Source organism: Mauremys mutica, chromosome 3 (assembly GCF_020497125.1).
Source record: "Mauremys mutica isolate MM-2020 ecotype Southern chromosome 3, ASM2049712v1, whole genome shotgun sequence".
NCBI classification, from domain to species: Eukaryota; Metazoa; Chordata; order Testudines; family Geoemydidae; genus Mauremys; species Mauremys mutica.
In genome coordinates, this window is record NC_059074.1 from 192,813,925 (window position 1) to 192,830,746 (window position 16,822).

General features: G+C 41.7%; 1 long non-coding RNA gene across 2 annotated transcripts in view; it reads left to right on the forward strand.

Moving 5' to 3' along the window:
* LOC123367066 overlaps positions 1 to 16,822 on the forward strand; it is a 265,819-nt gene that overhangs the window by 49,901 nt on the left and 199,096 nt on the right. The window contains exons 2-3 of one of the 2 annotated variants that reach the window (XR_006578292.1): positions 5,322 to 5,385; positions 14,222 to 14,367. This is a non-coding gene — a long non-coding RNA (uncharacterized LOC123367066). The remainder of the gene's footprint in view (positions 1 to 5,321; positions 5,386 to 14,221; positions 14,368 to 16,822) is intronic. The other variant, XR_006578293.1, reaches the window with a different exon arrangement.

The following is a 16,822-nucleotide window of genomic DNA, read 5'->3' on the forward strand; positions in this document are numbered from 1 at the left end:
TTAGTTTGCACCTGTGCGGTTGCTCCAGGCCTTGTACATGATAGTGTTCTGTAATGGCCTGGATCTTGATTCCCTGTTCTCTTGCATGTATGTGACAAATAGATAATGAAATTCAGATAGATTATACAAAGAAAACAATGACCACATAAAACGCACTGCAGACTTGGGATTAGAACTGATGTGTGCTTTGTAGCTGGGAGCGAAAATCTGTCCCATAAAGACTTCTGCCCTCTTGCCTGTAGTATGATGAGTGGAACTGGAGAAAGAGGCTCAGGCTTCAGGAGGGACGGAGCATGACAGGGGCTCAGGAATTCCAGATGCTGTGGGATAAATTCCAATGCCTTGGCATGTAACACTGGTCTCTTAGCATGCTCAGTAATGATCCCTTTCCTACAGCTCTGCCTGCTGCATCACACAACGCTAATGTTATATCACCTGTAAAAATTGAGGGAGAGGAAAGGTCTCTCATGCACTCATACCCTCCTTCACTCTACTCACGTGAGAAAATAATTGAGATGTGTACGTGCCTTAGGCCCTGATCCCACAATTGATCTGTGATCTGTTTGAGCAGATCCTTGTATCCATGTGGAGCTCCTTAATTTCAGTAGGGCTCTGTGTGGGATACAGGAGTCAGGTTGCATGGAGTCAGCTATAGGACTGGGGACTTACTGAGTAAGGGAATAATCTAAAGCCCATTGAAGATTCAATGGAAAGACTCCCATTGACAAGTCCCACATATGTGATCTTATATCACCTTTTGCATATCCTCTTCGTGTGGGTTTATGAACCACTCTCCTTGCGTCATGCTGAATTTAGATTGTGTACTCTCTGGGTCAGGTGTCATGTCTTTATTTATTTTGTGAAGGGCCTAGCACCTTTTTGAATACTTGTAAATAATAATTAAGCTATTTACAAAACGATGCACCGAAGAAGCAGTGAGAAACTAGTGTGTAAAAGAACAACGAAGAAAGTTCCTAAAATGCAATAACATTTAAAAAAAATGTTTTCCCTTTGGGTTCCATCCTGAACCCATTGAAGTCAATAGGTGAGCAGGACTGGGTCCAGTATTTACCGTATACTTCAGAATGAAGTGGAGTTTTTCGTAAGCTGTGTCATTGTCCTGTTTCAGGTTCTAGTAGGTTCATTTGAGGTGTACAGGGCTGTTGAACAATTACCTGCTTTTATATAACAAACTTGGAAAATGAAAAACAATTTTTCTGTCAACGTGATACATGATGAAGGTGCTGGAAAGGTAGTAGTATAAAGTGATGTCCTCTATGATGTCCTAGTCCCAGGACAGGTAGAACATGGACAATAGCATAGAGGCCTCCTCATAATGCCCTGCCAATGTGCCTCCAACTTGTCCTAGATAGACTACTTCTGGTGGTGAGAAGGTATTTTGGTTCTCATGTCCATCCAATCTTTGGCCTCTCTACCAAGGCTGCAGAACCAGTTCTGGTGGTGATGTATGATATGGAGAGTTATCCACTAGGAACTAGAATGAGATCATTATTTCATTTATGACAGACCACTGAAGAACACTCAGGTAGTAAAAACTTTTGTTCCCTATCATCTGGGACCAGATACCAGTGATCTATATGTGACAAGACCAGTATCCTGTTTAATCTATTGAGAGATCCAGTATTTCCCATTTATTTTAATTTGTACTGCTTCACATTTCAAACCAAATCAGTTTTATATACAAAAGTTTGTTAGAAATAGGATGGTTACCTACAAATCTCAATAGTTCAATATTCCTACACACGTACTTTCAATATTATGTTTAGTATTTTCAAATTAAATTAAAAAATAGACTTAATTCTATGTTGCAGTTGGTCTACAAGTTCTGGTACGTATCCTGTAATTTCAGCACCAAGATTTCAACAATCATGAATCTGGTTTAAAAATCTGGAGAATATAAAAATAGTAAATGCTGGATTCTTTCTATTTGCCTTCTGGTGTTTGAACCTTTAGGGTCAACATATTCAAGCTTTTCTTTGGAACCACAAGGACTAAAAGCCTACTTATTTTTTAAAATGAAAGCTGAGATTTTCATGTAATGACATGACTGAAGGAGTTGGGGGCTTAAAAAACCCACCAAATATCACAGGTCTCACAATAAAATCATATGAATCGGCAGCACTGAATGTCTTTAACTCAATGTGAACAATTAAAAGACAACTGTTTGTAAGGGAGATAAGTCACAAATAGGAGGATGAAGAGGCAGAAAACACCACTAAAGACTTTGTCAGCTGACTGCTATTCTGGGAATTCCAGCTGATAAACATGGCTATATCAGTCGATGGAGAGTTATAATTAATTACGGCGACATTGACATTGATAAATTTCTTGTAGAGTCTTCCATTAATCTAGTGGAGCATCTGCATCTAGTTCTTCTCTTCCCCTCCCAGCGTTAACAGTCTATTTGTGGGCTCAGATCCATGATTAAACATTTCATCTGCAAAGAGAATGGTTCCTAGGAAAATGAGCTCTATTCCTGTACCCGCATTAGGCTTTGTCAGACATTACATAAGAGATTTGTTCACATTGGCCTGCTGCTCCTGGCTTTTCAGATAATCTTTTGTATTAAGTTTCCAGTGCATGTAGATAATTAAATTTAACATTTTTCTAAATGCCTGCATGCAGGAAAGCTAAACCTATATGAGCGTAATTAGAGTTATTTATATACTGTAAAAATTTAACTGAATCAGAATTACTGGAAAATGTGATTCTTTTTTATTAAAGAATACAATTTTGCTGTAATTTAATTAAGTTAAAGCCTTCATTATTTTTCAACTCTTGCCTTATGCTATTCTTTTACTCCCACTTGGTAATGTCAGTTGCTTTACCTGATAAAGTTCACTTCAACTCAAATGGCTATCCTGTTTACAATAAAATCTATTTCAATATGCATGTTGCTCCATAGTCCAAAAGTTCTAATAAATTGCATTAACTGGTCTAAACACCTTTGCTGAATAACGTCTGCAGATTACTGATCCTGATGTGTGCTTCCATTTTGATAACCCATGAAGTAAAAAGAAACGGAATCCCTGTCATTCTAGGAACCATTTATACCATTAGCCACTGCAATCCAGCTTGCTAAAGAGATAAATATGATTATTGAATAGTAATTAAGGAATATTCATACTTGCTCTACTGCACATGCAGGTGGGGAAGAGAGCAAGCCTATTTTCTGAAAGCCAGGATGTTTTGCAGAGGAATGAGCTGACACTGGGGTGAGGAGGAAACACACATTTTTAATGTATGCATTTTGTCAGGGGAGTAGTTGCTGTCCAGTGACCCATGAGTGATGGTGTCTTTTTGCCCAAAGCTTGTTCACAGACAGACATGATTTACATGGTTTTCATCTTTCATGTGGCAAATTGAAAAACAATGTTAAAAGTCAATGTCCAATTTTGTCATCCACACTATAACTTTCAGTGACATGGAATGATTCCAGGTTGTCCCTCTGGATAAAGATCTCAGGGCAGGTCTACACTAAGGGCGGGGGTCGAACTAGGGTACGCAGGTTCAGCTACGTGAATAGCGTAGCTGAACTCGAAGTACCCTAGTTCGAACTACTTACCCGTCCAGACGCCGCGGGATCGAAGTCCGCGGCTCCAAGGTCGACTCCGCCACCGCCTTTTGCAGTGGTGGAGTACCGGAGTCGACCGCGGCGCTTCCGGAGTTCGAACTATCACGTCTAGATCAGACGCGATAGTTCGAACTCCGAGAAGTCGAACTCACCGCGTCGACCCAGCAGGTAAGTGTAGACTAGCCCTCAGAGAGTAGTGGTTCACTAGATGTTCCATGGTTTGGATAGCTTCTCCACAGTCGCATATTGGACTGTCTTTCATTTTCCACTTGTGTAGTAGGTAATTGCAATGTCTGTGTGAGGGTCTGATGCAATTTGCTGTGATCCATATCTTATGTGGCATGGGGAAACCAGGTGGTTGGTCTATAGGATCTGTGATCAGGTCTTGATTCTTGACCCTGCTGTTTTCCTGTTAAGTGCTTTGGCATGACCAGTGCCATCAGTGTAGTGACCAAATGCTGATTGATGGCCTTGCTGTCTGAAAAAAGCAACTCAAATGATGATCTCAAGTGAAATGGCCTTTTTGAGGGAAAATGTTTGGTAGGCTCATACTTATGTATATGCAACCTCAGCATAGAAGGCCTCTTTCCTGCAAAATACAATTACCTCACCAAGCTATTATGTGAACAGAAATCAATATTTTCATGATACCAGAGACTCGCTTATGGAAAAAGCATCACAACGTTGTGTTCTAGGATACCACTTAGTGGCGACACCACCCAAAATGTGGACTGGCAACATTTGTGAGACAAGGTCTCTGGAACGTCTGCTCCATAGACTCAAACTCTTCAGCATCATAAGCAATCACAACAAGAGTCAGTGAACTTATAATCACCATTGTCTATAAGTCATCAAATGTTACCTGGCCCACGCCAGTTTTACTAAGTCACAGCCACATCAGTTTTATCAAATATACACAATTTATGTACTCTTTACAACCGTTGGCCTCCAGTAAAGGAAAAACCACCACAGCAACAACACATTTTGTGGTGTTTATTTGCTTCACTTGGGTTTCTGCATGTTTTCTCGTACCGTACACAGCATTGTTTAATCATTAAAATAAAGCCCCCACCTTGAAGCTAAGAAAAGAGGGGAAAGTGATGTGTTGGGAAAACATAAAATCATGTGGTCTATAGTGTACATCATGGCTACAGCTGGAGCTCCTTTGCTTTAGGCGTTCAGACCTGTTGCTCTTCTGGTATTCCCCTAGTACCCGATTGTTTCATATCAGTTTGGTGTATTATTGACCTAAATAATGTATTGTTCAAAAGGAACAAAGAGAACTTATGTTCAACAATTGTTTTATTTTTAAGATAAATCTGTAAACAAATGGAACTAATGGTTGAGCTTCAGACTTCAGAAGTGTGGGCATCTCTGCTCCATGATGGAAAGAGAACTATCGCCTACCCCCTAGTTAGCACAGACAAGAGTGACAGTAATTTCACAGTACAGGACCTCCTTGCAAAAATTCAATATGCTGCTCTGTATGCAAATTTAGGGTATCTGTTTTACTCCACACTAGGGATGGGTGAATGGTTGGGATAAAATAAGACCTGCCCAATCCTTTGCTCCAAATTTGAATCAAATGAAATCTTCAATCCTCACAGGAGTTCTGAAAAAATATTTTGTTCAGGCACTTGTTTCATGGTGATACATGCAATATAAGAACCTGCCAGGGCAAAATGGCTTAGTTTACTTATTCTCTTCTCATTTTCATTCTTTCTAGCATGTGATGCTGTTCTCAGTCTCCTGGTATACTGGGCCCTGCTGAAGCACAGCGAATCTCCCAAGTAAGTAGCTCTGTAAAATTCTCCTCCCCCAGGGTAAGTCTTTTTCTTTTCTTCTTTTTTTTTTTTAAAGCTTCTTCATCATGGTGAAAGGCAGGAAAGTGGAATTTTCATGATAGCTCAACAACGTTGCAAGAAAGCCTTTATTTGTAAGATTTCTGTTCAGATGTTTTGGTCAAATTACTTAATTTAAACATGCCGGGTCAAATTCATACCTCGTGTAATTCCATCGATTTAGTGAATGGGATGAACTAGGCCCCAATGATTTTGGATTCATGCAGGAGTTGTCATACTGGATCAAATCTGTGGTGCGTATAGGATTCTGTCTCTGACAGTGGCCAGATGCTTCAGAGATAAGTGCAAGAAACCTTGAGTAGGCATCTGTGGGATTCCTGTCCCCCACATTAGATTGCATCCTGCTCTTTAATAAAGATTGGCTTAAATCCTGAAACAGGAGGTTTAATACCTCTTCTAGAATGTATGTTACCCTCTAGCATTAACTATGATAATGCTGGATATTCTTGTTATCCATAGAAACGTCCAGTCCCTCTCTGAATAGTGTTAAGAGCCTGGCCTCAACAGCAGCTTGAGGCAATGGACTTTAAGTCTAATTATTAAATGCATGAAAAAAATATCCTTTTATCTGTTTTGAATCACCCGCCTTTTAATTTCATTGAATATCGTCTTGTTCCTGTGTTATGAGACTTGGAAATTTACCTTCTCTAAACTCTTCTTTATTTTATATGTTTTTTATCGTGTCCCCTCTTACTCATCTCCTTTCGGAGGGAACATTTTGAGATTTGCCCAATACCATTTGGCATTTTCACCTGGAAATGTGTGGATCTCTGCAGCTTTTGCCTGCGTGTGTTGCAGACAAACCTTTTTGAGAGGTTCATGAGAGATTGCACATATCCAAAATCTCAAAGCAAAACTTGGTTGTGTGTCACAGCAATGCCAGATCACTCTGTTTTGCATGGTTCTCCCCGGATTGCAATCCATGCCTCACCACTGAAATTAGGCCCAAGTCTTCTAAATGCCGATGCAGGGATATGGCGATCAGTCCAGCCTCCTCACATGCTTTTATTTAACTGTTGGGCCTGCATCCTAGTAAATCTGCAATTTCTGATGCTTCATGAAGGGGCTGATTGGACGAAACTGAAAAGTGAGCATGCAGCTTGTACTCAGAATAAATGACTGGATGTCACAATATCCTGTGGCAGTCAGCGATCCGCTGACTTACATAAAGAGGAGAAATGGCACAACAGGGCCAGTCTGGAATGCAGCATCAGTAACATGCCTGCCTTCTCTGAAACCAGATCTTGCCCTGACCCTGATTAATTACTCAGGAATTGTTCACACGACCGAATTCCTGCTGGCAGTGGGTCTCCTTTCAGGACTGCAAATTAAAATAGAGCATTTATAATCCTTGTGAATTATCTCTGTAGCTGGACGGACATCCTATCAGATGATGATCATGTGATGGGGCTCCTACTGCTCGCCAGCTCCTCTGGCTCCCCTGATGAAATATATAAGGTTATTATTCTTGTATACTATACTTTAGACATATCTATCTGTGTCTCTAGTCACCATGAACTTTATGAGCTGAAACACTCTATATAGAGAAACACATTTTTCTGTCTTCCAAGCTAGAGTCATAACTGAATGGCCTTAGTAGAATCATGATACTGTACTTAGCAACTAGCACTGCTTTAAATACACTAACATGGGCCAAAGTACAGCAGGTATAATGCAGTATGAAGTATGCTGCGTTCCCATGAGGGATTGTTTATCTCCTTCAAGTTAGTAAGTAAAGACTGGGGACCTACTATAGGTCTGGCTTGCATGTTAACTTACCACTGCTGCGTGCTGTTAGCTGTGCCCTGGAATGAAGGGGAATGTCTTCAGACTGCTAGGCCTATGTAGCTGTAGAAGGTGAGTACTCTGACAAATGAAAGGTAAAGAGAAACATATGAAGTATGCACAGAAACAAGAAGGTAATGGATGAGACAGAACATATCCTTGTTTCTAGCAATGTATGCTAGTATCGTCAACCCCAAGCATTCTAAAATCATGAGTTGGGTCCCAAAAATTGATTTAAAAATCCTGAGATTTTTTTTTTAAAGTTGAGTTTGTTTTGATTGCCTTCTAGTATTTTGCGCCTTTAAAGGTCACATTTTCATGTTTTCTTTGTAACCAGAAAGTCTAGAAACTTACTTTAAAAGCTGATTTTTCACACTCAATCTCCTGACTCCAGGGGCAGGGGTGTAAAGAAAAACACCAAACATTGAAAGCCTTGTGATAAAATGGTGAGAGTTGGCAACTTTTTAGCAGTGAGTGATTCCAGGCTTTTGTCAGCGTGCAGGTTTCTCAGGGCATCAGCTCCCTCTGCAGAGGTGTTTGACTCTTCATTTTAGCACTCAGTAGCTAGTATGTATTTAAAAAAATGTTGGCCTGATGTCTGAAATTCCCTAGAGAGTACCAAAATAGAGCTCTAAAAGTGGCACCGTTTTGCTAATTACCAAGGCCAACTGTTGTCTGGCTTGCTTGCCTGTGTTAACACACTCCTCCTTCTTCCCTCTCCAATTTTAGTTCTAATGCTAACTGAACATACTGTGATTATGCTAATAATTCTGGCTTTGCTACATAAGGACATATGTGAGATGCACTGATTTTCCTAATTGTGTCAATCTGGTCTTATTGGTCCACATACAGTACTTGTAGGTTTATTTCCCTAGGTCAGACTACTTGGCACGATTACAATATGCATTGCAGAAACAGAAAGGGGTATGGTCTAGTGGTTCGACAATGGGACTGGCACTGAGCGGCTACTAAATTCTAACTCTAGCTCTGACACGAACACCCCGTGTGGCCTTGGAAAAGTTACTTAAACTCTCTGCCTCTGTGGCGAATACTTGCTTACCTGCATTATTGCTGTGAGGATTAAATTGGAAATGTCTACAAAACACACTTCACTCCAGGGTTAGCTGTGCTTGCTTATGACTTCAGTGAATTTAGACTGAAAAGTGCTAAATTGTGATCAATATTCAATAACCTGTAGTATTGATAGTCAATGGAGATTGTAGCTTTAATGTATACTGTTTATCTACAGAACTTAGATGGCCCCTGTTACTGCGGTATCTGAGCACCTTACACTGTTTAATGTATTTCTCCCCTCACAACACTGTATGAGGTAGGGAAGTGCTATTAATCCCAGTGTAGTAATGGGCAACTGAAGCATAGAGAGGTGAGGCATCGAGGGTCAGACAGGAAGTCTGTGGCAGAGCAAGGAACTGAATGATGTGGGTCTCCTACATCTTAGTTTAATGCCTTAACCACTGCACCATCTTTCCTTCCACTAGTTGTACGCTAGATGTTTGGCATGTCATCAAAAGCATAGTTTTTGAGGGCGGAAGGCAATTTCTTCCTGACAAAATGAAGACTTTATTAAACACAGCCAAACAAAAGAAAGATGCAGCCTCTTCCCTGGGAATAGAAAGACAAAGGGAGGCCACTCTCGTACGCAAATTTGGCTAAGTCATTGTTGCTTTGTGGAAAGATAAAACAACATTGCTGTAGAGCATTGCAGTCAAAAATTACTAGCAAATGTGTGAGCCCTTCACAAGGTGGGTGAGGCTAATTATAAGATCATTTTACTGCAGTGTTCATTGTGAAGCAAATTATAAAAAATGTTCCTGTCCTGATTGGACACATCTGCCCACATGAACTGTTTTGACACCAGATGATCACCAGGCTTAGTGTGTAGGGTTGGTAAGGTACCAAACCACTGGAATGTAGATAATTACAATACACAAGAGAGGATATCTCTCTGCCAAAACACATGCCATGCTGTATTAAATGACACACGCTGACAATAATGCTGGAGGGAACAGGATTGGGCCCCAGATGTGCCACTAGCACTTTTCCCTCTCTAATTTCTATGATTTTAATATATGTGTCACATGCACACGTCCCTGTGTTGAAACAGTGGCAGCAGTTAGGCTTAACCATCGAGTGCCACTGACTTGTGTGTGCTCTAGTGCTATGTATGAGTGAGGTGTTACTATTATATGGTCTATTATGGGACCAAGGCCCCGAATTAGTCCTGTTGTGAGCCACCAAACAATATGAGCCTTTGCAATATTGAGATACAACATGGTGATTAAAAATCAGAGTTTTAGCTTTAATATTTAGTTATATTTTCTTGGTTTAAACAAAATGGGTTATATACAATAATTTTATTAGAGTTTTTGCATGTAAGTTGCCATTCTGTTTCGTAATGTTACTTAAGGAGACAAAAACGGGGAGCCAAAATATATGTATTTATTTGATTGACAGTAATGGCTCTGAGAGAAATAATTTAAATATTATTTACATATTATCTGAAGCCGTAATATACGCTCATGTCAATCCATAGCATTGGCATTGTTATTAAATGGATCTCTGACATGATAACTCATAATGGTGTTATGTAAATTAGGCATATTTAAAAAATACTTTTGTAAGAAAGTTACTGTGCAGGCATGATAGCTGAGCTTTAAAATCAGTAACTCTGTCACTTTAAAATGCACAGTCTACAGTTGTGACTAGTGGCTCTACAAAGCTCTCGGGTAAGGCCCATATTCAGCAAAGCACTAACACATGTGCTTAAGACCATCCTGATTCTACATAGCATTTAAGCACACAGGACTTCAAGTTAAATCTCTGCTTAATTGCTTTTGCTGAATTGGGGACTAAAACCCACAGTGGTCTTCGAGAGGTAGGAAGAAAAGGTGCATTACAAGGTAGTAATAAATAAAAAATGAATACCCCGATATATTTTCACTCTGTTAACTTTGTAAAAATGTGTAAAGGTGTATCTCCTGGCTTGAGTCTTCTTACACCAGGTTTTAACCCAAAGAATATTCTGAATTATAAAACCTTAAGAATGCAGTGGGGAACTAGAATGGAAATGCCGACAGATCTTGAACTATGTGTAATAATGATGGCAGATGCTGTTTTTATTAATGGTTTTTTGAGTACATACTTTAGCTTCAGTAAATTTGCATGCACCAGTGTGATCCGTTAAACAGGTCATATTTACTGCCTCTCAGTAGCAGAGAAAAAGATTTTGCTTTAGGTTTGGTGCTAGGTTTCCTAGGTTTTGTGTAAAGATTGTTGTCATTATTCTGGAAAGTCTCAAATGAGGGATGGCGTCCCATTGTATTAGGTTTTATACAAACACACAAGATGATGCAGTGTCAGATGACGTGAGATTTAAGACCCCATTGTGTTAGGTGCTGTACAAGCATATAATTAAACATGGAGTCAGATATTCAGCTTGTGTAAATCAACCTAGCTCCAGAAGAAGTAGCCAGGGTCTCTTAATATAAATTAACAGTTTAATAATTCAAGATGTGGGGTACCCAATCCAGTACCTACCTAGGAAGGATGGATCTGATCTGATCGTGGATGCATTATGAGAATGACGTCTTCTCCCAGGCACAAAGCCCAGGGCTGTTGCTTTTTTCGTCCTTTGGTAAACAAACACATACGAAGTGCACGTTGCTAGATATGTTTATTACTCCTAAAGGAATTAGGTGCCAAACAAATCAAAATTCTGCGCCAAAATAATAAAAATTTTGAGCACAATTTTTTAAAATTCTGCAAATTTTATTTGTCAATAAATAAATGTGGAGGTGGGAGGGTCTGGGTGCTAGGGGAGTGGGCTCAGTGGTGTGAGGGTCCAGGTGCATGGGGGTAGGGCTACTTGGGTTTGAGGGGTTTGAGTTTGGGGGGCTGATCGGGGTGGTATGGATGCAGGGGAGAGGGGCTCAGCTGGGTTCATGATGCAGGGGGGCTGAGGTGTGGCAGAGGGATGGGGGTTTGGGTATGGGGGACTCAGTGGGGAGATCTGGGTGTGGGGGGTGAGACTTGGTGGGAGGATCTGGGTATGGGGGGCTCCAGATGCACAGGGGTTGGGCAGATGGGGGAGCAGTTCCCTATAGTGACACCTTCCTTGTGGCTGATTCCTGCGGCTGGGGGAGGTTTCTGGGGGTCGGCGGCTCCATGCAGGGGAAGTGCACTCCTCCCCCACACCCAGCCCAGCCGGGACTAGCAGCTGAGCCCAGCACAGGGTAGGAGCCCCTGGCTAGGGCGGCCCCAGCCCCTCAGGGCTGGGTGTGTGGGAGGTGAGGGTTGGTGGGGTTCCCAGGAGTGGGGCTCAGTGAGGCAGTCTTGGGGGGTGGAGGGGTGGAGCTTGGCAGGACGGTATGGGTATAGCGGGTATGGGTGGATGGGGGGGGATGGATCTGACCCAGCACCAGCCGAGGTGTCCCTAGCCCTGCTCCCCCACAGTGATTTACCTTTCTGCTGGCTGCTCCGGGCACCTGAAAGAACTCACCCACACTGCTGAGAAGGGGCATGTGACCGTTCTTGCGGCTTCCGTTTGCTTCCCCATCAGAAAGTCAGTTTTCTGGAGGGAAGAAAAGAAATCTGTGGTTGACATGAATTCTGCATGCGCACAATGGTGCAGAATTCCCCCAGGAATAGTTTATACTTTGTCCCATAAAAACTTGGCAAGTAAATTTAAAACTGTAGCGCAGTGTCCAGTGTGGGTAATTTGAAGTGTGTATGTAAACTTGGGGAGGAGGAATCCACTGGGGTCCTCTCCCTAGGAATTAACACTGAGGGTTTACCTTTGACGCCTGGATTTAGGAGCACGGGTTAAAAAGTCCTGTAAATAATAGATGTCTTCTGGCCATTTCTCAGGGCTGTTCAAGTTAAAGCTAAAGATGCTAAGACAAATTCTTCTTTCATTTATTACACTGAGGTCAGTCCATGGTATTTCACCAGTGTAACTGAGACCTAAATTCCCCCCCTCACTCACACACACATCCCTTCCACTCCCCCGCTCACTGTCCTGTTTGAAAAAGTGTAGGGAATAACCCTACTGTCCTGGCCAACATTCTGTCAACACCGGGCTAAGCCAAGCTTACTTAGATTTTTGGCTGTAAAGGTTCCTGAAATATAAAAAGAAAGTAAAGCCTCTTTCAGCCACACGAAGATGCATTTATGGGAAGAATCATGCAGCCTGAACAGACACCTCTATGATTTGTGCTAGCTCTGAGGGCTAGCTTATATGGCTAAATTACTACACATACTATCTGAGATATACACAACTAGCTCCCATTCATGTTATTGAGAGCTGTGTATGTGTACTGAGAGGAGAATAGATTCCAAGCATTTTGTGACTGTTTGAATTTCAGCTACACCTGGTTCTGTTTTGGTCTCTGAGTGAAGCCTGGCTGCTCATGAATAACCAGCAACCAAATATATCTTGAAAAAACATTTTAAAAAAAGCACCTGCTTTTGAATTACTTCCTGCCCTGACAACCCCTCTTTGATTCCCAATTCCGGTCTGCCAAAAGGCTTGGATTCCAATCAAGTTGGTTCTCTGAGCATTAATACACAGATAAATAAATGCAACAGGCAATCAAGCTGCAGTGTGCTAATGGCAGGACACTTGAAAGTGCCATACTTTAGATAATGGTGTCAGCTTCAAAGAGGCATGCAAACTGGTTTAATGAAATGTTACATTTTATTAAATTCCTGACCATTGCGAAGAGATTGCATGGGGGAATGTAAAAGATTGGGAGTTCTGAGTTTTATTTCTGCACTGCTGATAAGCAGTAATTTTTGCAGAAGGGGAAGAAGTAATCCTCTGCAATAAAACCATTTTCATAATACCATGGGAATGAGTTATTGCTTGAGGTAAGGCACAGTTTCTAATGGCTGCCTAAGCTTTCATCTCCATCTTTCATGGGCTAGTCAGACATTTTTATAGTGCTGACACAAAAAGAGAGCATTTATGTTGCTTCCATTCTCCATCTGTCAACAGTTAGGTTAAAGTGCTACTACAGGAATACTTTTGATCTGATTTCCATTCTAACTTGGTGCATCAATATGCAGGATTTGAACCGTACCAACTCTAAAGTCCTAATCACGGAATTTTTATGCACCATTAATGGTTAGCAAATAGTTTCCTTTGTTTCCTATCTTTTTAGCATGATTTAGGGTCAGGGTGGCATTTTCCTTTTATTCTGATTCTCCAAGCTGTAGCGTTAGCTGTGTTACGATGTCCTAAAGTGCCATATTCACCTTTGGAGCGTACAGTCTGAAACGGTATGTGGTGTCAGGCCAACTGTGGTATTCCTGCTTCATTGTCTTTATCCCTACCCCCTGCCCTCCCACTGCTCACCCCACCCTAAAATATAATATATGCCTTCTGTGCCCTAGGTAGGATCAAAAAATAAGCCTGTAGTAGCCTTCTAATCCTTGCTTTACCGCTGCTTCATTTCTTCACTTGAACCTGATTTTACTAGTAGAACAAACCACAAGCAGACATTCTGCATGTAGACATCAAGCCCAACTTTGCAAACCTCCATGGATAGAACTCCCATGGTCTGTTGTGTGCAGGGGACTCAGGGGGTTGTGCTCGTTGAGCCAGATGTTTTCAGTAAACTGATGCAGAAGGGTCTGTGCTCCTTTCTATAAGGTGCACAGAACTGCCATTCATGTCCTGGCCCTCCTGTGCAAACACTTGTTTTGTGAAAATCTGAAAATAGTGAGGGCTCTATGACATGTGAGATGTCACCTGGCCAAAAAGTATTTCCACATCTTAAAGTGTTTGTGCTGAGGAAGAGGAGGAGGACAGGAGGGTTAAAAGAGCAAATGTTAGTGCTCTACATCAGTTTCTTGGGCGTTTCTGAGTTTTGAGGCGTTTTCAGCTGTTTCTTTCAAGCGAGCACATATCCTGAGTGTTAATATTTATTTTTGTGTAAATTTCCATCTGTATTTTCAGAAGTGGCCCCTGCTTTGGGGTGCCTCATTTGAGCCCAACTTGAGCACCCACCACCTGAGTTACCCTCCTTAAACCTGCTTTGCTGTGATACCTTCAAAAAGCGCGACAGGAATTAGGCTGCTGCTGGGCTCAGACCACTGCTTATGGTGAGCTTATTGTCTCATTGTTTCCTTATTCTCACCTGTCTGTCTGCATTATATTGTTGTCTTTTGTTATACTTGGCTTGTAAGCTGTTTGGGGCAGGGACCGTCTTTTTGTTCTGTGCTTATACAGCCCCTAGCATGATGGTGTGTTGGTCCTTGACTAGGGCTCCACGTTGCTCCATTAATACAAATACATAAAAACATAAATAAAAAGAGCTGTGCACCCTCACCTAAGCCCTTCTGCAGTTCAGGCCCCGGGTGTCTCAAATTGGGCATCCAAAAATCATCAACTACCTTTTACAAATATTGGGCCTCCTATCAAGGTACAGTAGCCTCTGAGAGGCAGGATCTAGGGGTTGAGCCGTACCACACTGATGCATGGGGGTGCAAATTGCAACTTTCTCCACCAAACTGCAGTGGTGGCTGCTGTCCCCCATTGGGAAATTCTTCTGGTGGAAAGGGAAAAAACAATGTTTGCAATGCAACCTCTCAGTTGTTCTACCAGGGTAGGGAAGCTGTAAATTGAGAATAAAACTCCAAAGGATCCCACTAGTGGAGGCTGTTTGGATGATGTGTTGAATCAGTTAATTTTCCAAGTGCACTGACCAAAGCTGACTACTTTTGTGGTATTTTGGGTGTTCTGGGTTGTGCAAAGTGACCACTCTCCAAGAGAGCTTTCCCCTGCTGGTGGCCCACTGCTAGGGTATGAAGGAGAAGACGAGCATGTAGCTGAGTTTCGTGGAATCCTAAACACAGGGTATGGTATTTTGTCTCCTTCCTTTCACATTTCTCCGGTGCTTTTCACTTTCATGCTATGGGAGTGATGCTAAAGGACTAAGTCCCAGTCCCAGCTAGTCACTTTCAAGTCATTAGTTCGTATGAGATACTGGAACCGCAGTGTCCTGGACACATGTCCTTGGCCATGGCAGTGGGTAATGTCCCACTTTCACGCTGCTTTTCTCTCCACACGAATACTAGGTAGGAGTAGAGATGGGCCTGACTTACACACTTCAGATCCAAATCTGAAATTTGCTGGAGTGTGGTGGTCAGATCCAGGGGTTTGGTCGTGTTCAGTCTGAGAGAGCGTGCTGCACAAGGACCAGAACTTCTTCAGAGATGAGGAGTTTTGGGGTCTAAGGTTCGTGAGTTGTGTTCTTGTACCTGTTTTTAGAGTATCGAAGGCCAGATTCCACAGGTTTCTTTGTGTTCTTTGACACAGTTGGCTGCCTTTGACCCACCTATCAATCTTTTGCTGTTCATGTTAACCCGAAGATTGCTATTAACTGGAGAAGGAGGGGTTGCTGGAAGGGCGAAGACAAAGGAATCTGCATGTTACAACTGTTTTATTCATTTTTACTGCTCTCTGTCCTGGCAGTTGTGCTTCTTCACTGTTCCTTTCATATAGTTGTCCACCCTCTGTTACCTCCCAAAATGACTATTAATGGAATTCTCTACATTTTTTCTGAACTCTTGGTTTTTCCTCTTAGTTCCTGATTATTTTAATTCTCCCAGACCTTTTCTCATCTCCTTGGCTTGTCTGCCTTTAATTTACAGTATATCATTTTTCTACTCAGACTCTTCATTTCCATTCCTGTAACGTTCCATCTTCTTTCTTGGCGCCCAGGCTGAGCACACAGACTGGTTAAAATGAAAATATACTTTTCAGATTTTAGTAGCCTAATTATTTTATTTTAAACGAAGCTGAGACATCAATCAGACCGTTCTCTAAATCCCAGTCACATCAGCAGCTAAATGAAAATATCAGCTATTCTCTCCCATTCCCAGCCCACCTGCTTTTAAATGGCATTAGGAGTTCAGACATGTCCAGGGTTTGTTTGAAATGCTCTTGCAAACCAGGCAAGAGAGATGCATCTGAAATCCTAACATTGCATGAAATATTAACAATGGCGCCGGAAAATGGGAGCATTCAGAGGGGAGACTGTCAGAAGCCCTTGAGATTGAAAGTGAGGCTTGTTTGAAAAACAAAGAGCAACTCATAGAAACAGTAAGTTGGGAACAGGCAGTATAATAGGGCAGGGCTTCAAGACTCCTGGGTTCTGTTCTTAGCTCTTCCACTGATTTGCCGTATGGCCTTGGATCAGTGACAAATTCTCTGGCCAAAGATTTCAGAAGTGGCCATTGTTTTTTAGTGTGTCAGATTTTTGATGCCGGACTCTTCAGACCCCTTGGGCCATATTTTCAAAGGTGTGAACACCCATTGCTTCCATGGACTTTAGTTAGAACCATGAACACTCAGTTCTTTCTTTCTTTCTTTCTCCCCCTCCTGCCACCCGCCAAGGGAACAAAGATGCATCAGAGAGTGTTATGAGCTTTATCAAAGTTCAGTCTAATAATAATGAGATTTGCAATGGGCTTCTAAAGGACACAGATCAAGACCACTTACCATAATGGTACTACAAAGTAATGAAGATTCAAGTAGTTCTTATTAGATATGAAG